The following is a 21021-nucleotide window of genomic DNA, read 5'->3' as shown; positions in this document are numbered from 1 at the left end:
TGGAGCCGAGGGGATGAAGGAGCCTGATGGAGCCAGAGGGATGGCGGGATGAGGCAAAGCCAGAGGAGTGGAGTCCCGAGGTGCAGGATGGTTGACACCAGACCAAGGCGGAGCCGGAGGAATGAGGGAGCCAGGTGGAGCTTGTGGACTGCTGGGGCACGACGGAGAGGAGGGAGCTAGGAGCCATGGTGGAGTCAACCGGTCAACGGGCCAAGGTGGAATCCAGGCCGAGGGAGACTCCAGTCAGATGGTGGGCTGATGGCGAGCAGAGGGGCTGCCAGATGACAGTGGTGAAGGAGGCAGGAGCGAATGGGAGGGCGGGCATTTTCGAGGAAATTGGAAGCCCCCTCAAGGCTGGACAAGGGAACTAAGGAAGACGGAGGGCTGGATGGGACCAGCAGAGACGACGGAGAGAGGAGAGAGAGAAGTTAGATCTCCAAATCAGACTCCCATTCTATGAGATCCCCCTCCTCATTTTGGCCCATTTGCCCCACCATACTCAGCTCACCCTCAACCATGGTGCAGGGGACAGAGCTCCTCTCAGTGCTCACACCATCTCTGGCATTCTACCTCATTGCTGGCTCACACACATTGACTGCGGTCATGGCCTCTGGCTCCGCAGCAGTCCTCAGCTCTGTCGCTCTATCTCGCGATGGCTCATCGTTCGCGGCGGGCTCTGGCTCTCCGTCAGTGGTGGGCTTGGCCATGCACTCTGCACATCGGGGAGATGGTGGACTGGGCTCTGGGTCGGGAGTGGCACTGGTGATCAACTCCTGGGAATCTGCAAGAAACCGAGATCCATTTCTTGCCCATATCCACTCCACAAAGGTGATGAATTTCAATCTTTGGACAATGGCGCTCTGCAAGCACGTGATCCAGAGAGGTGGTAAGATGGGCCACAGCCAGAAACAGTCTGATATGACCACTACCACCAAATTAACACAATCAAGATGAAGAAGAAATTGGGTCACAGGGGCAAAAACACACAGTTAAGTCCATTATCCAGACAATTAGAGCCACTAAACAGCATTGCACAATTAATGAATCCAGAAATAAATAGAGCCTTTTGTCAAAAAAAAAAAACAGTCGAAAAATACTGCCCTGCACATGAACTCCTGGCATACTGTTCTGATCATCTCAAATCTCTTTTTTTATTTTTATTTTTTTATTTTGAAGTTATGTACTGAGAATCTAAAATGACCACTTCCAGATTCACATGGTAGAACTCTTAGTATCTCGTCAAATGTCAGGTTGCTAGGCAACATGTCATTTTCTGTCATACTCCACTTGCATGTGAATAGAAGAGAAAGCACATGCAGAAAGCATTGTGCTGATCCTCAGAAACATTAAATCCTCCTCCATAATCTTCTCACTAATATTGAAGGTACAGAGTTTTTGAAATGCCAAGTTCACTTACTTTTGAACTACATTGAAAAAAAATAATAATATCAAATTGGTGTAGATATAATTTTTACTCAGAAATTGCCAGTAAATTTCACAATAAATTACAAAGAACCCTCAAGTAACACATCAAATCTAACATAAAATTTTGCAATTGAAAGAATTACGTAGTATTTTCTTGTAAAATGTACTCCAATAATCTTTAGTTATAACCTTTACTTATAATCATTTAAGTGCTAAAGTATATTTTCAAGAGTGTTACGTGTCAGAACGTAAATGTTGTTTAATGATTGTTGTATCACATGTGAGTGTATGCATGTTTCTTGTGGTGTTCTTCTCTCTCTCCCCGCTCATTTGAGTGCAACAGGTGCAGCTGCTAAGTGGGTGCGGCTGAAGCCACTCAGCGTGTCAGCGTGTGTATAAAAGCAGAGTGAACCGTCTCTTCGTCGAGTTCACCCTCCTGCTTCCATGGTAGAGCGTGTGTGTACGACTGCTGCCATAACAAGTTGTAAATCTAGAGTGAGATTTGTGTTGTCAGTTTACCAGTGAGAGCTGCGCTGTGCCCCAGCTCACGTGAACTTTTCCACAGAGGAGCTTAAATTGTTGTAGCGGTATAGGCCAGTAATTGTTTTTAGCTTACTCCTCTTATCTTTGTAAAAACCCTGAGAGAGACAAGAGGCCCTTTTTCTTTAACAGTATTTTCTCCTGTTTACTGGTCAGTAAGGGAGGTGAGAACCTTGTATTTTATTTAATTCCAGTTAAGAGGGTTTAAAACTTGGTTAGAAATTCCCTTTTTGTTTGTTGTTTTGGCCGAGTGTAAAACCTCTCAGTCATATACTTTAAAAAAAAAAACTGCAAAGACCCAGTTGTAAAAAAAACAACTTTTCCCTTGATATCTTGGCTGTGTGCCGTTGTGTTTATGGGAGCAGGAGATTGAACTCCGGGCGTCATCCTTTTAACGGGTGTCGCTCTCGACGTTCGTGCATGTGGCACGTAACAAGAGGAACATAATTATGTGTTAGCTGGATGTCAAGTGTGAGTTTTTGTAATATATTCCCTTTTTCCATATTTTATATATATATAATAAATCATGACTTTTATTTGAATACATGCTAGATTTCAGAAACTGGCAAAAGAATCCCAAACATAAAAATTCAGCATACGTATTGTTTATTATTATTATTATTCAGTATTTAAATTATAAATAATACATTTTGGAAAAAAATTCTAAACATATATTTTATTGTTGTTGTTAGTCTTATTATTTTTTTATATTAATAAATGATGATAATGTGTAAAATGTGATTATTAAAAAAAAACGAAAGTTTGGTTTTGATGTAAAAAATTAATAAATGAGAGTATCTGTAAGAAAAATACTGAGTGTTTTTAGTTACTATTGAACTAGTTACTGTTAAGCACAAGGTTATATAGAAATTTGATATTTTGAGCAAAACAAAAAAGCAACCCGAACTCTCTTTTCTCTCTCTCTCTCTCTCTCTCTCTCTCGCTCTCGCTAAACAAAGTATCTGAAACCATTTATCATATATGTTGTAAATCACTCTCTGTTTATCAAGAGCATCGTGCTAGCTGTCACTTCATGCTCTTAAATGACACAGAACAATGACAGGGGTGTGATGGATATTTTATTGGCTTGTCAGCGACTGAGGTTGTTTAAAGGTGCTGGCAATCATGCCAGCATCTTTAGGCACAAACAAACTGACATGCAAACAGCTGACATTTAGCTGTTGCCCTCTGCCACAGATGGCACATTGCTAAGTGGGCATTTTATAATTACAAACACCAGGCCATCACAACATATTATTAGTGCTTTTCTGGGTAATGGCCATAATGACACTGTTATGAGTTTTTCTTGCTGAAAACAGACCTGTGGCATCATATGAAAATTACATGTAATCCGGTTTAATTGGTAATAGCAAATTAAGTCAGAACCTCAGACTACAAGCCTACACACCTCCTAGAGTTAATGCACTGACATATGATGTGTATTGTACACATCTGAATATTAGCAGTTCCAATCTGATTGGCTGGCTTTTTTTATAGTTTCTGAAAATTCTATCATCATTTCACTCATTATCATCATTTCACTCATCCTAATGTCATTCCAAACTTGTTTTTACTGTAAACCACACTTTATTTTTATTTATTTTATATGTATTTTATTTAGTCGGGAGTTGATGTTTCAAATTCAGTAGAACTATAAAATAACGACAATTGAAGATGTTATTCATAATATTATTGAAATTGTTGTGATTTGATGTAATACAAATAAAACAGAATAGGTAATATGTTTTAATAATACTGTAAAATAAACACTGGGACTAACAAGCTGAAATTTGTAACTCCATTATGAAATTTGTCTGAAATTCAGGTGGCACACTTCAGCAGCTAAAGCTTATCTATCAGGGCTGCCTTACTGAGAGATGCACCTGCTGTGTGGGCTTACCAGGCAAGGCATAAAGCATGAATGAGAAACAGGCATGAGCAACCGCACACAGATGTTCCTCTCCCCCAGGTGCCTACTTTCTTATTTGGCTGTTTTCACTTGGGAGGCACTTGATAGGATGCTGCATGTTGCTATGATGGCTGGAAGACTAGAGGGGGAGAAAGCAAAGTCAGAATTGGTTTCAGAGGGGATCGAGCCCAAAAACAGAGTGGACACATTTCCAGATGGTGTTCTCTGTTGATGTATGACCACCAAAGCCAGCTTGAAATAGAAGACAGGAGAGTCAGAGCAATGTCACTCCTTCAACAAAAGGTAGCATTTTCAGGATGAGGGAATATTCCTATTGCTCACACTTTTAAATATGAATCTTTTCAATTCCTTTTGATGAATAGCAAAAAAAAAAAAAAAAACTCTTTCGGCTACCTTTGTATATTTACACTAGCTGTATATATACTATAGAGGTCTGCTCTTGAAATTTAGCATTATCAATATGTTACGTTATAAACCAAATGATTGATTTAGGTGCAAATGACTGCAGACTCATGTAAATGGGATAGTACAATCCACTTCACATGAGGGATCTGACTGATAATTACGAAATGCCATTGTAGGAAAGTTAAGGCCTGTTTACACCTAGAACGATAACTTTAAAGATAACTACAACAATAACTATATTAGCATCCACACCAATGAATGATAACACTCTGTTTATTATAAGCACGCACTGCAGTTGTCAGCCACTTGAATGCAGACACAACATCTCATTTCCATAATGACCAGTGCAATCTACCAAGAGCAGCACACATTAGCATAAGGATATGTTTGGATAATGTCTACCTCTGGCATTCCAAATAGATTCATTTGATTGGAAAAAAAATATCCCCCTTCTACCATGCACTCTCTGCTTTCTGTGCCTCCTCCAGGCAGCAACCATCACATTGCAAAATGCATTAAGACATGCTTTTTTGTGTGTGGAAGATAATGACACAGATACCAGTAAATTGACTACCACAAACTTTAGTAAATCATGTAGCATGATTCATTTAAATACTCTCCTACCATACATTTTGCATCTGAAAGGGACACTCCTATGCATATAAAATAAGGTCAGCTGCAAAAATGTTGTGTCCACACCTTTTCATCATTAATTCCTCACTTCATGTCTTTACTAATTATTATGTAATTAATATGATTCACGTTTCAGCCCTCGAGTGAACTTTAGAATCACATCAAACCTACTTACATTCCTCTTTGCCTATGCCTCAGTGCTTATCATGAATAAACATGAGTGTGTTTTTACTCGTCCTTTAATAGTTTCCTCTTTCAGTTTGCATGGTTTATAAGATGGCATGTCATGCAGCTCCACACAGACCATAATGGAGTTATGATGTCTCAGCAGCCATTGAGAAAGAGTCCTGTTATTTATGCAGAGCATCAGGCTCACAGAGGAGAGGCAAAGCACATTTAATTTCTCTCAAGATCACAAAGACAAATTCTATTTACTGCTCCCAGACAGGGACACAAGGAGAGAGTGAGAGAAAAGAGAAGAGGCAATGGGAGATGGAAGGATTTAATAGGTCATTCTGACAAACCTCATTAAGAGCTCTCGTGCAAGTCCTGGGGAAACCCTGTTCAAAATGGCCAGTGTTTACTATTTTACTGCCTTATTTTTCTGTGTTGGAAACAATAATACAATATATAAGTCAACTGGAAATAGAGCTGGCAGTTCGAAATTGAGTTGACAGTAAACAATATATAACAATATACACAATACATATCAGATGGGTTATTGAATGATTAAAAGTGAAATATTCTCATCCTTGTGCTATGATAATGGTAGTACTGAAAAAATACCAGTAAAGTGAAGCTGACTGAACAAATTTACATGCTTCGCTAGAACGTGAATATACAGTTTTGAGTATGTCATTTTGTCGTCTTTAGATGCTGTCTACTTTTAAAGCATATCATACAAATGTTCTCAACTTGATCTATGTTTATAGAAAAAGATGCTTTGTATTGATGCATTTTATGTATTTTTGAGAACATGCTAGAATGTACTAAACCAAAGTGAATGGAAATTGATTGACCTTCACTGATTCCTCTCTGAGAAGAAAACAAAGGTTGTTCTTTGTTACTTGGACATAATTAACACTGATCGACCATGCTTGCTCTTTTTCCCTGTTCTGGTGCAGTGATTGCTGTCCACTGAGGAAAAACATTAACACTTGGCCAGTGATGACAAGCAGGGAACTCAGAATGACTGGAAGCAGAAACTGGCATATGCTAACATTAGTGCCAGCTTATGCATAATATTGGCTAGTGTAATTTAGAAATCAATGTATTTTTATGCTGCAAAGACCTTATTTCACTGTCAGTCACTGCATTGGAAACTGAATAATCACTAAAGAAGTGATTTGACAGTTACAATGTTTGTGCCAGCAACAACAAAAATGCCTTGTGAGAACCAGTTTTTAAGGAATAGAACATGGAAATTTTGTCATCATTAACATCATTAACCTTCATGTCATTCCAAACCTGAAGAAAGAGTGGCATACAGGTTTGGAACGACATGAGCGAACTAACCCTGTAAAATCTTAAGGACCTGTTTCCTCTCAGAATCTTTAATACTGTGACGAGTGGGGCGGGGCCGAGGGACGTGGGAGCGAGGCCGGTGGAGTGATTGGAGATGAGCTACACCTGTTCAACCCACCGGTCTCGAGGCCCACGGAGGAGATGGAAGGATATAAAACTGGAGCGACGACAGTGAAGGAGGAGAGAGGACCAGGCCTGGGCTTTTAGTTGTGTTTTGGTTTATATTTGCGCGCACCAGTCGTCCGTGAGGGGCTGGTGCGCTGTTTTGTGTTTGTTTTGTAATTAAAGTTTCATTTTGATTGTCTGCCGGTTCCCGCCTCCTTCTTCCCGACGATTAGGAAGTTTAATTCATTACAGTGGTGCCGAAACCCGGGAGAAGGAGGGACGCGCTGCTGAAGATCCCTCGCCGCTGTGGTGAATCCGCGGTGCCATCGAGCAGGCGAGGAGTGTGCCGCCATGGACGCTCGAGGCGGTGGACTGGAGCGAGTTGCCGGGAATGGGCGAGCTCGCTGCCGACCGCCCACGATAGGGAGGGGCGGCTGCCTCCGTGAGGGAGCGGAGGAGTCGGCGCTGTTCGCCAGGTGGCCGGAGCCTGCTGCCATCCGCCGGAACGGGGAGGAGCAGGGAACGGGGGACTCCTGCCGGCTGCCCAAAACCGGAGGAGCCGTAGCCGTCCACCGGGCGGCGGAGGAGTGTCGTGCCGTCCGCCGAGGGCCGTCCAGTGCCACCGCCAGGCACCGCGGAGGAGATCGCCCAGCTGGTGGAGGGCCGAGCAGCGGTGCGTCTGGGAACCGGATTTTTTTTTTTTCTCCTCTCTCCCCTCACTCGTCTCTGTCGCTCCTCCTTCCATCTCCTTTTCTCTCGCCTCGCCTGTCCTACCCCCAGGTTCCCGCAGGTCCCCGTGAGCGGTCCCCCCTGGAGGGGTGGGGGGGGGGGGTAGAGCGCAGTCTCGGGAGTACCCCCCGGCCTGCGAGGGGCGATGGGGGTATGTGACAAATGGGGCGGGGCCGAGGGATATGGGAGCGAGGCCGGTGGAGTGATTGGAGATGAGCTACACCTGTTCGACCCACCGGTCTCGAGGCCCACGGAGGAGATGGAAGGATATAAAACTGGAGCGACGACAGTGAAGGACGAGAGAGGACCAGGCCTGGGCTTTTAGTTGTGTTTTGGTTTTTATTTGCGCGCACCAGTCGTCCGTGAGGGGCTGGTGCGCTGTTTTGTGTTTATTTTGCTTTATTAAAATGTTGTTTGATTGTCCGCCGGTTCCCGCCTCCTTCTTCCCGAAGCGAGGGATCTTCAGCAGCGCGTCCCTCCTTCTCCCGGGTTTCAGCACCACTGTAATGATTAAAGACTTCCTAGTCATCGGGAAGAAGGAGGCGGGAACCGGCGGACAATCAAACAACATTTTAATAAAGCAAAATAAACACAAAACAGTGCACCAGCCCCTCACGGACGACTGGTGCGCGCAAATAAAAACCAAAACACAACTAAAAGCCCAGGCCTGGTCCTATCTCGTCCTTCACTGTCGTCGCTCCAGTTTTATATCCTTCCATCTCCTACGTGGGACTCGAGACCGGCGGTGGGCCGCAGGTGCCACTGATTTGCCCAATCACTGCCGGCCTCACTCGTGTTCCCACGTCCCTCGGCCCCGCCCCACTCGCCACAAATACATTGTTTAAATTAAATATCAAAGAAAGAAAGAAGAGATAAGTTAAATTCAGATTCCACTCGCAATCTGATGAACATTTAGCAGTTAATGGCGGGCCCTTGTTCAAATGCATCTAATGTTCAGTAGTTTCTAACTTAAGCGTTTCAGACATATGAAATTTAGATGATTCTTAAACTTATAAAGCATAAAATTCGACACAAATAGGTTATTACCTACAATAAATGCACTGTCTTTGTTGTGTTTCACGCAAAATAATCTCTGAAACTAATTTCCTGCTGTTGTTGGCAGAAAGGTCAGTAGTTTTTCCCTTCATAATTTCACGGTTTTTAATGCTTAGCAATAAACCTGCCAACGTCCCTGAGCAAGTTTTGTGAGGAGATTTTTGTGCCTGTGCAGTGCTTGATCTCTGTTCATGTATTTTAGACATAATTGTAGCTCAGATGTTTGATTCCACGAAGAACATGCAGAAAGTGTTTAATTAGAGACACCTTTATGAGTGAGAACCACCTCACCATAAAGTAGCACTGAAGATTTTCCAGCAGATGTTCCCCCTGGAGAGCTTTCCTCATTGGATTAGAGCTCCAGCTGATTCATTTCATTGCCTGGATGTCCTTCAGTGCTTTTCTGTATTTTGTATACCAAAATCAATCCCATTACACAAAGACATCACTAAATACTGGCTGAATTGTGGACTTTAAATGAATCTTTCTTTTAATTTTCTGAATGTACAAATGCTAAATAAAGTATTTCTCATCAGTGAGCAATGGGAAATGGAATGTATCTTCGTTCATTTGTCTACACAAATAGCATCCTGGTGTATTGCTGTTTACTTCAATTATTGTCTCATTTAAGATAACCCAGCCATGAAAGTATGCCATTTGCTTTGCCATTATTTTGAATCAGTAGATAACAGTAAAAATTCAGTAGACAATCTGTCTCACCTGAAAAAGTGGAAAAGTGGAAAAGTGAACCTCTCTTCTGACAGGCCTATTTTCATTTACATCGTAGCTAGGAATATAAATACAATTTTCGATCATGAATACTTTAAGATTAGGTTTTGGAATGTAAAAACCAGTGTTAAATCTTTTGTAAGGTTTGAGAAAGTGAACTTTCAAATTGATGAGCTATCATTTTAAATGCTTAAACAGTGGTTTTTATTTCCTCTAGTTTTAGTTGATTATTAAAAGGTTATGCAATGCAACTTCAACAGTAATAGTTTTTGAAACCTATGCAGATTTTTATGAATGCACAGAAGTAAAGATTTGCCTTCTGATTACATATGCATTCAGCCAATAAGAAATGTACAGTATATGGCTGTGAGTCAGCAAATCAGAATCAGACTCCGTATTGAAGGGCTTCCTCTTGGGTCTCAGCAGGGGCTTATGGACAGGGTCCAATAAAACTTTCTGAATCAAATTCTCTCCTCTCCCCCACCTCCTACTACAGCCCTCATATATCTGGCTTTATCATTATTGTATTTACAGTGACCTCTGTGTAAATAAATAGCAGATTGATCATGCCTATACACTGTTACGACAACACAATAAGACAACATTAAAACCACTGACAGGTGAAGTAAATAACATTGATTATATCTTTACAATGGCACATATCAAGGGGAGCAATATATAATGCAGCAAATTAACTGTCAAGTTTTAAAATTTAATGTGTTGAAATCAGGAAAAATGAGGAAGCAAAAGATGTTATTGTCTTTGACAATGTCCAATAGTGATGGCTAGATGTCTGGGTCTGAGCATCTACAAAATGGCAAGTCTTGTGAAAAACTTAATGCTGGCCACTATAAAGTGTCAGAACACACAGTGCATGGGGCTGTGTAGCTGCAGACTGGTCCGAGTTCTCATGATCACCCCGGCCACCTCCGAAAGAATTAATCCTTGAAGCAATGGACAAAGGTTGACTGGTCTGATGAATCAAGTTTTCTTTTCAATCAGATGTATGACAGGCTGCTTATGCATTGTTTAACTGGGGATGCACTATGGGATGCATTCATGTGGATGTTACCATACTTTGACACGTTCCATATACCTAAAGATTGTTGCAGACCATGTAGTAAACTCCTTAATGGCAGTGGTGTTTCCTGATTGCGGCGGCCTCTTTCAGCAGAATAATGCACCCTGCCACACTGCAAAAAATTTTCAGTTACGGTTTGAGGAACATGAGTTCAAGGAGTTGCCTTGGCCTTTAAATTGCCTGGATCTCAATCTGACTGACAATCTATATGATGTGATGGACCAACAAATCCAGTCCATGGAGACTCAAATTTACAACTTGCAGGACTTAAAGGATACTGCTAATGTCTTGTGCGGGTCCTCAACGTGTGTTCACTTTGCTTATTACACAGGCATGCGCAGCAGGACACAAACATGCCAAATGTTAAAAATTAAAGGATAACAGTGTAAAAGAATATTATTGTGTATGCTACATAAATATAAAAATGTCATACATGTCATAATGGATAGTCATTGTGTGTATCAGAATTAGCCGACCTATTTGCTCACACATGAGCAGATCTGTTTGAGACTGATTGGTTTATTGCACGTTATGCCCAAACACACACCCATTACTCATTAAGAGAATAGGGACAACAATTTTAGACCATGTGCTGGGAGAACCGACTGTTTTTTCTCATCGTTATACTAGCAAAAGTGTATTCTGAAACACCATAAGTGCACCTGCGCCGTGAGCTTTAGGCCATGCTCTTAGATCGTTAAAATAGGGCCCCATGTCTCTTTACATCAGAGCAGTTTTGGCAGCATGAGGGGGATCTACATGATATTTGGCAGGTGGTTTTGATGTTATGGCTGATCATTATATACTTTTAAACCCCACCTCTGACTCTGTTCAGCTCTGTGATTTCTTCATCCTTGTGTGCATTTATGTGCATCTAACAGTGTAATTTAAAAAAAAAAAAGATCACTGTTGATTGCCTCTTTACAAAGCCTGATTGTACTTAAAGGTCCAAAAACAAGTTTAATTTGTCCTCAGTGTGATTTAAATCAGGGAGACTTACCGATTTTGATGTCGCAGGTCACAAATGGATCTAAATTGCTGTGACCGAACAGGTTACATTTTGGAAACAGCAGACAGGTCCTGACAGATTGCGGGTCGCGTCGTGGGCAGCTGCGGTGCTCCAGATGTGCCTTCTGGGATGACGGGCTCAAAGTTGAACACTAGCAGATGTTTCCGCGCCCTCCTGGGCAGGCACAGGAGGAGGAAGGAAAGGTTGTCCTCCTACATCCACCCATTCTGAGGGGAGCAAGAAACACGGATCCCTGGACTGCTTTGTGGTTCTCATGTCAGCGTGCTCCCTAAACATTTAAATCACTTGCATTTTTTCCCCTCTGAAAGCCAGAGAGATGGATGCGGAGAGGGTCGAGAGCGGGGTGATATATGGTTACTGCACTGGAGAGGAGGATGAAGAATGAAAAGGGAATGAGAGGTATAAAAGCTGTAGAAATAGAGAAAATGGGAGAGGTTCAGGGAAGGAAGAGGTGGGCTGGGGCGAGGTAGCGAATATGAAATGGTGGACAGAGAGCAAGAAAGGAAGGGAAACAGAAAGGCTTAGGTGAAGGATAGCATTTTCCTTTTCTCCTGGAGAGATAATGGGCTCTCTGGGGCACTATAAAAGTTTCATTCTGTCCCACCGTCTGGCATCCAAGAGTAATGACAGTGTTGTTTGGGTCAACGGAGTCATAGTACTGAAAAGTTGCAGTGCTGTTACCACCAGAGAGAGAGGCTTGATGACGAATGTTTTGACAATGTTTTTACAATGTCCTCACAGAGTCCAGTGTGTATACATTCACTAGCAGTACGACTTGTGTTGGTAAAATCTCCCCTGGCGTGAACCATTCACTTATAGCAGTATAGACCATAGCCCTCAAATGACACAGCAATCAAATGAGAGAAAGTATGAGTGAATGGCATAAGACCCCTTGAAATGAAGAATGATGGCATCAAGTTGTTCCTCAGAGAGCAACTCGTTTAAACTGATTTTAAATAGAGAGGTCATAAAGGGATGATTTAGGGGAAAAAAAGAAAGAAAGAAACATCTCATCCTTTATATACACTGTAAAAAAAGATGTTTGTGAAGTTGGGAATGCAACAAAGATTATTGGAGTGTGTTTTACAAGAAAAATTATATTTCAGTCTTTCTACTTTCAAATCAGGCCCGGATTGGCTAATCGGGAGCACTGGGAGGATTCCCGTTGGGCCGGTTTGATTTGGGCCGCGACACTGGTGTTGCGTGCCGCTGGTTTGAACTATGCTGTACTTAGACTGCCTGCACTCACTCTTTTTATATATAATTTTTTCGCAGCCCATATTATGTTAGATCATTTCAGTAATAAAATCTCAATTGATAACTAATCATTCTTTTTGGGCAAATCATTGTTTTATTTGTAGGTGTAGCAGAAGGCTTTAAGACCAGGCAGAACTCTCTGCCAGATGCTCCCGCTTCACAGCGAGCGAGACTCGCATTAACTGCACCTTCACCGTCCGCTTTTTAATTTACAAAATCAGTTTGGGCGAATGCAAACAATTTATTTATACTGAGCCCCACATCCAGCACGGCAGGAAAACATTTACTCTACTTGACGGAAGACGTCTTTCATTGTTAGTTAATGCTGTTAAACAGAGAGGGGAAAAATTCATTAGGTCTACAAAATAATAAATAAATATAATAAAATCCTTCTAGCGTAGGCTATTCTTAAACTTGGACGTCATTATTTAAGTACAAATCCAAGTAAACGGTCCACAATCTCTAAGTTTTCTTTAATTGAAAAAAATAAAATGCATTTTCATTCATCCAAAGGCTAAAGTTGCAATAATATTTTAGTTCAAAACTTTAAGAAAAAAAAATGCTTGATTGACTGACGCTTCATAGACCTTGTTATGCTTTCTAATGTAATGGCAGTTTTAATTTCACAGTATTTTCACCTAAATTACACGTGTTATGTCACAATTCTATGATGGTACAATTTACTCAGGCTGATGACATTTTTGTATGACATTTACATTAATTCTTTTTAGAATAGTTGTACATAAATAGCTAAAACAAAACAATTATTTTTATTTCGGATAACTTTTTAACTGCAGGTAGACTTAGGCCTACATTATGGTATACAGTACAAATATTTGGAACGTGCCTTATTCTGTCCATTATTTTCTTAAAGAATAAACAATAATACAAGAATAAACATATTTTCTTAAAGAATAAGATAAGGAATCACAATTGTTAATTGGCTTGTGACTTCCCTGAAAGCAGCACCTTGCTCAAAAAAGCAACAAGTCATCATTGGAGATATGTGAGCAAAAGATAATAGAAAAAAAAAAGTATAACAGAAAGTGCAGCACTGAAAAGAGCAGTACAAAAAAAAAACTAAATAACCAAGTGGGCCGGTCTAAGGCATGAAACTCCAGGGCTGAAAATGAGTCCCACTCCGGCCCTGTTTAAAATGTAATGTTTAATTCAATATGTTCAATATGCTTTTTCTTTGTAATTATTTGTGAAATTTACTAGCAATTTATTTGTGAAAACTGCAGTAATCAAAGTAAATCTTTTTTTTTCTCTCTCTTTTTTTTTGTGTACCGTCATGCTCTATGTATCATATATGTATATATGCTCTATGTCAAATTTGCTTACATTCCAAGCCATACAATATCATTATTTGAGGAACTGAATAACATTTTTTCTGAAAGTTGCCGATCATTGAAAATCTTGCGATAACTGTTCTCCGTCATCTACTGTTATCTATAAATCTACTGTTCTCTATAAATCTACTGTTCTCAGTCATCTAATGTCGGTCTCTCTTGTTGCAACCACTTGCGAGTGATTGCCTTCTTACTGGCTGCTAAAAGGACGCCCATCAGATATTTGTTATCTACTGCAATAGTTTCTAAGCTAACGCAACCAAAATGCAGTAGTTTGAATTCTAGAGGTATGTCTCTTCTAAAAATATGTTCAAGAGCGTTCCTGTAATTCTTTCCAATATTCCTGAATATGTAGGCATTCCCAAAATATAGGATAATGGTGTGCTTCATTGCATCCACAGTTTCGCCAACATTTTGACGTGCTATTACTGTATTTGGCTGTTTGTGTTGGTTTTATAAAATATCCAATAATGTTTTTCCAACAATACTCCTTCCAATTTAGTGACCTAGTTGATTTCCACTGAAATTTCCATACAGTTGACCACTCTTCATCAGAAAAAAATATTCCACTTTCTGTTGTAGAGTGTTTTTTCATATTTATTAAGCTCTTGTATATCTGAGAGACTATCTTATATCTAATACCTGATGTATATGCTTTTTTAAGCAATTCTATTAGTGGATTAAGATTATCTTTGAATTTCCCTTTTATTTTTTTATCATAATAACTTCGAGCCTGAAGGTATCTGTAAAAATCTTGATTTTCTAGTGAGATCTTTTCCTTCAATACTTGAAAGCTTAGGATTTCACCTTTCTCAATGATTGTGCAAAAAATCATTAGTCCACTAGGAAGCCTCCTAGTGGACTAATTAAAAAGTCCACTAGGAGGCTTCCGGTTCCGGCGACTGAGTGAATGGCAGCGTAATTCATCGTCTCCTCCGACGATCTAATTAAAGATTCATTGTCTTTTCAACTGAATCAGTTGGTGAAGTTCAAAGTCTATGATTGACAAATTTACATCGCAAAGCTGGCATAGAAGCACTTCTGAAGTGGCATTTAGGTGTCTTTACACAAACTGTTTAATGCTGTTGTTTAATACTGAAGAGAACTGGCTTAATTTAGTCTGGCTTTGATGCAGCATTGTGTCTTCATGCTTAATTTTAAGCATGCACAGAACAGCCTTAACTTGGCTGTATAAAGACGTATTTACACAATTTGACTGATCCAGATTTGACTGATCCATTTCACAAGTTCAACTAACTCACAAAGCAGATGTTAAAAACTCACTGGAGTGAATTTTTTTTTTTTTTTTTACAACTTACCTCACTCTAAGATATTACTGTATAAATGACATACAAAACTGCTGCACTATTAGTAAAATATTAAAATCTTCTGGTGATAAAAAGCTATAGGCTATAAAGCATTTGTTCTCATTCATTGTATTACAAGTAAGAGAGTGACCACACCAGTTATTCAGAATCATCTCATTATATGTTAATTGGAAGAAAGACAGATATACATCGATATGAGGGTGATATGAGGGTGATTCTGAGTTAACTATTCATTTGAATGTTCAAAACATCATTAACAGACCAAAAGATTATTTCCAAGTTGGCAAGTGAATGTTTCATGCTGAGAAATTTCAGATAGAAGATTTTCATGACTAATTCTATGTTCTCTTGCACAGTTCTCTGTCTCTCTGGGGAAAATAATCAATGTCCAGAAATTGATGTATCCCTGAATGCAAGCTCATGCATTACCAGTGCAAAATCATCTGTGATAATTCTTACACATTATCAGAACATTTGGCAAAGTTGAGTAGCTATTAATTTTTGAGGGAAAAGATCAGAGTCACAATCAGAGCTCCCAAAGCTCATGACTCTGAACGTCTCTGATAAGAGCTAAAATAGAGACACACAATTTCTGCTGTTCAAGAGGAACTGGCTTCCAGTGAAAATGCTGGTAGATAGTGTGTGTCACAAAGATCATCTATGAACACATTTATAGTTTAGTTCTGTTTAGAGTGCCCAGCTGAGGGCTTCTCTTCTTGATTGTCAGCGCATGTACTGTATCTTCAATGAAGCAGAGAGCACTTTGGAACTTTTTGGGGAGAGAGAGGGACCATTTTATTGAAACTCATTGTAACAGAAAGCTGCGCTTAGTCACTTACCTGCATTATTCATGTTCTTAATTTATGAATAGTAGATAATAAAATATAATAATAATAATAATTAGTAGTAGTAGTAGTAGTAGCAGTAGCAGAAGTAGTAATAGTAGTAATTCTTATAAAAAAATAAATGTTTGCATTTTATTCACCTAATGGATATTTTTCACCTATTCTTTTATAGGACATAATACTGTAGAAGTAGTACTGGTAGTAGTAGTAGTAATAGTAGTTATAATTATTATTATTTAGACAGTATTAGGATCTTAGGATCATAGGATCATAATTGTACAGAAGTACTGTGTACTTGTAGTTACCTGTAATAACCTGTAGTTGTTATCGTATCTGTCCTTTCATATTTCATACATTGTAAGTCCTTATTAAAAGATTTTATCAAAAGTCATGTGCCAAATGTGTTTGGTTATTTGTAAAGAAGTTGCATGGTCAGATTGTATCTGCTAAGAAAATGCATATGAATATTACAGATGAATAGTGCAACAGAGCTGAAATAATATCTGCTGTTTCCACATTTAATGACACTGTTTGATTGGTAAGAGCAGACAAACAGAAACTTTTATTTTGAGTTCTGCAGCACAAGGTGGCTGTCATACTGTGGGAATTTGTTTTTTAGTTTATTTTATTATTATTTATTTAATTTAAACAAAATAATAATCATTTTATCTGCTCTTTAGGCCACAACTGAGATAAAGGATGCTGTCTTTAGGGGGTTCACAATTTGTGTGCCCCAGCAGTGTAATTAACCTATTTCTAGCTGGCCCGGTGCATTTATGGCCCTAATGAGCACTTCCATTGACAACAGAGGAAAAAGCATTGACAAAGCCTAATCTCCAGTGGCCTGATTTAACAGATATAGTGGGGTGATGTTTCATGCTCACCATCCACTGTAAGAGGGAGATGACAGCTAATGAGGGAATTTGGTCATTTCAGTACCACCTTCATCTTGTTATATGGTCCCAAATGCACACAGTTGTTGTAACCGAAGATGTGTCCAAGAGCCATTGCATGTATTGCATTTGAAAACAAATGTGTGACAGAAGCAACAGAGAAAAGAGCAACACACAGCAAATGCACCGCTAAAAAGACCATGAAGGCACTAGATAGAGCATGTGGTATTTTAAAATGTTTTTATCACTCTTACAGAATGTCAGTGTATACAGGTACATGCAAATATAGATTTAAGATTCAGAAGATTCAGTGTGTTATCATGTGATGAATTTACCCTGTTACTTTCTTCTCTATTTTGCCTGGACCGGTAAACAAATTAATTAGAGATTTCCACTTTTAATATTGTTGATGTTCCTCTAATTGGCTCTTTTAATGAGAAAAGACATGGACGTGAGGTATTTTAAAGCAAAGTTTTAATTTACTCACCCACTGAGTCATTTCAATGACTGGACATGAGATCATCTATTTACGTTATGCTTCTCTCTCTCTCTCTCTCTCTCTCTCTCTCTCTCTCTCTCTCTCTCTCTCTCTCTCTCTTCAATATTAACCAGAATTGGGTTCATTCAGACATTTATAGCCGTAACGTGGCTCATTTGATCTCAGTTTATGAATGCTGTACGTGTTTGGTTCTACAAAGTAAAGGTATTCATTATTTTTTACTTATGGTTATGACCTAGAAAAAATAAATATAAAAAATTATATATATATATATATATGTATATATATATATATACAGTAGTTTTTTTCTACATAAATCTACACTCTTCAACTACAATCTTAAAATTTGCAAACTTATTAAAATTCATAAATTGAAATAAGTACATTGCATAAGTATTCATATCCTTAACTGAGTACTTAGTTGAAGCACATTTACAGCCTCAGGTACTTTTGGTATGATGCTTTGCACATCTGCATTTGGCAATTATCTGCCATAATTCTCTTCACCTCTTTACCTCTCAAGCTCTGTCAGCTTGGATGAGGGCTGGCAGGCATTTTCAGTTTTCTCCAGAAATATTTGATTGGGTTCAAGCTCAGGCTATGGCAGGGCCACTCAGGGACATTCACAGAGTTGTCTATAAGCCACTCTTGCTGTGTGCTTAGGGTCATTGTCCTTTTGGGAGGTTAACCTTCTGCCCAACAATATGTGAATAAAAGTAATTTGCCTCTTTTTTGGTCCCACTTTATATTAAGTTTCCCTAATACCTGTGTACTTGCATAGTAACTAGATGTGTACATAGTATACTTTTTACAGAGGATCCCACGTTTCTACCCAACTCCACCCCCTGGATTCCATTTCCACCACTTCACCAACTCATCTCCACCCTCTGGATCCCATTTCCACCCCTAAACCTACTCATCTCCACCCTCTGGATCCCATTTCCACCCCTAAACCTACTCATCTCCACCCTCTGGATCCCATTTCCACCCCTAAACCTACTCATCTCCACCTCCTGGATCCCATTTCCACCCCTAAACCTACTCATCTCCACCCCGTGGATCCCACTTCCACCCCTAAACCTACTCATCTCCACCCCCTGGATCCCACTTCCACCCCTAAACCTACTCATCTCCACCCCCTGGATCCCACTTCCACCCCTAAACCTACTCATCTCCACACTCAGGATCAAATGGTTGCAATAAGTCTTATACGTGTTGTTGTAACAAAATGTAGTTCCTGTTACACAAGTACTTAGTGATGTGAAAAAAGTGTTGTTGCCAATGTCCTGTTACACATTTGTTCTTACAAAAATCATCCTGAGGGTTGTTACATGTGTGTAGTAACAGAAATATTACAGCTGTAGATACTATATACCAATGTGTATTTACACTGTGCTTACATACTACGTACACATTTAGTTACTATGCAAGTACACAGGTATTAGGGACACTTAATATAAAGTGGGAACCAACTGGTGCAACCAAATAATGTACCGATTTAGTTACAAAGTAGGTAGTAGTTACTAAGCCTCTAGTGTGGACTTAACATTCTAATTTCTAATTATCTGCCATAATTCTCTTCACCTCTTTACCTCTCAAGCTCTGTCAGCTTGGATGAGGGCTGGCAGACATTTTCAGTTTTTTCCAGAAATATTTGATTGGGTTCAAGCTCAGGCTATGGCAGGGCCACTCAGAGACATTCACAGAGTTGTCTATGAGCCACTCTTGCTGTGTGCTTGGGGTCATTGTCCTTTTGGGAGGTGAACCTTCTGCCCAGTCTGAGGTTCTGAATGCTCTGGACTGGGTTTTCATTAAGGCTATCTCTACATTTTGCTGTGTTGAACTTTCCTTCTAAACTGAGTCCCTCAGTCCCTGCTGCTGAGAAAAAAAAAAAAAAAAAAAAAAAAAAAAAAAACCTAAGCATGAGGCTGTTACCAGCACACTTTTGGTATGCTACTCTGCAGGTGATGAGCAGAGCTGGTTTCCTTCAAACATGATGTTTGGAATTTAGGTTCATCAGACCAGAGAATCTTGTTTCTCATAATCTGAGAGTTCTTTAGGTGCTTCATTGCAAATTACAAGAGTGTTTTTATGTGTCTTCACTGAGGAGAGGATTGAGTTTGTCCACACTGCCATACAGACCGGGGACCGGTTGCACCAGCCATACGTAAGTTACAAATTAGCCTAGATTTAATTTAATAGTGCACTGAGTTGCAACTTACGCACTACTAAATATTTTTTGTTGCACCATTACACTTAGTTGAAGAGTAACTCTACATATAAACTAAATATTTATGTAATTGTCTTGTCAGAAGTAACAGTTGTAATAAATTAGCAGACTGAGTGAACTGCATCAATATGCTCTTCTTTTACCTGACAACCTTATATTCTTTAGCCATATATGATGTTGCTAACATTTATACTCACATACATATTAAGAGGGAGAGAACAATATGTGAATAAAAGTAATTTGCTTCTTTTTTGGTCCCACTTTATATTAAGTGTCCCTAATACCTGTGTACTTGCATAGTAACTAGATGTGTACATAGTATACTTTTTACAGAGGATCCCAAGTTTCTACCCAACTCCACCCCCTGGATTCCATTTCCACCACTTCACCAACTCATCTCCACCCTCTGGATCCCATTTCCACCCCTAAACCTACTCATCTCCACCCTCTGGATCCCATTTCCACCCCTAAACCTACTCATCTCCACCCCCTGGATCCCATTTCCACCCCTAAACCTACTCATCTCCACCCCCCTGGATCCCATTTCCACCCCTAAACCTACTCATCTCCACATTCAGGATCAAATGGTTCCAATAAGTCTTATATGTGTTGTTGTAACAAAATCTAGTTCCTGTTACACAAGTACTTAGTGATGTGAAAAAAAAGTGTTGTTGCCAATGTCCTGTTACACATTTGTTCTTACAAAAATCATCCTGAGGGTTGTTACATGTGTGTAGTAACAGAAATATTACAGCTGTAGATACTATATACCAATGTGTATTTACACTGTGCTTACATACTACGTACACATTTAGTTACTATGCAAGTACACAGGTATTAGGGACACTTAATATAAAGTGGGACCCAACTGGTGCAACCAAATAATGTACCGATTTAGTTACAAAGTAGGTAGTAGTTACTAAGCCTCTAGTGTGGACTTAACATTCTAATTTAAGTATGAACTTACGAATGGCTGGTGCAACCTTACCCAGATAAATGCATATATGATCATGGAGCTCAGCTAGAGAGACCATCAGCTTCTTGGTCACCAGTCAAACCAAGGCCCTTCGTCCTTCTATGTTTTTTTTTTTTGTTTTGTTTTTTTTCAAGCTTCTTCCATAGATAATATAGGCTACATGCTTCTGTGAACCTTCAATGCAGCAGTTTATTTTTATTTTTTTCTGAACTCACTTTAGATTAAGGTACACATATTCACTATTAACTAATTGCTTATTAACATGCTTATTAGTAGCATATTAGCTGTGTATTAGTACTTATAAAGCCCATATTAATGCCTTATTCTGCATGACCATATTCTATGCCTAACAGACCATTAACTAAGAGTTTTTCTTTAGGAAACGGATAGTTACTGCTTATTGGGAGTAAGTAAGGCATTTGTTGTATGAGAATTATGATCTTAATATGCTTTG

The sequence above is a fragment of the Carassius carassius genome, chromosome 11, assembly GCF_963082965.1.
Source record: "Carassius carassius chromosome 11, fCarCar2.1, whole genome shotgun sequence".
NCBI lineage: Eukaryota > Metazoa > Chordata > Actinopteri > Cypriniformes > Cyprinidae > Carassius > Carassius carassius.
Note: the sequence above shows the minus strand (reverse complement) of the source record.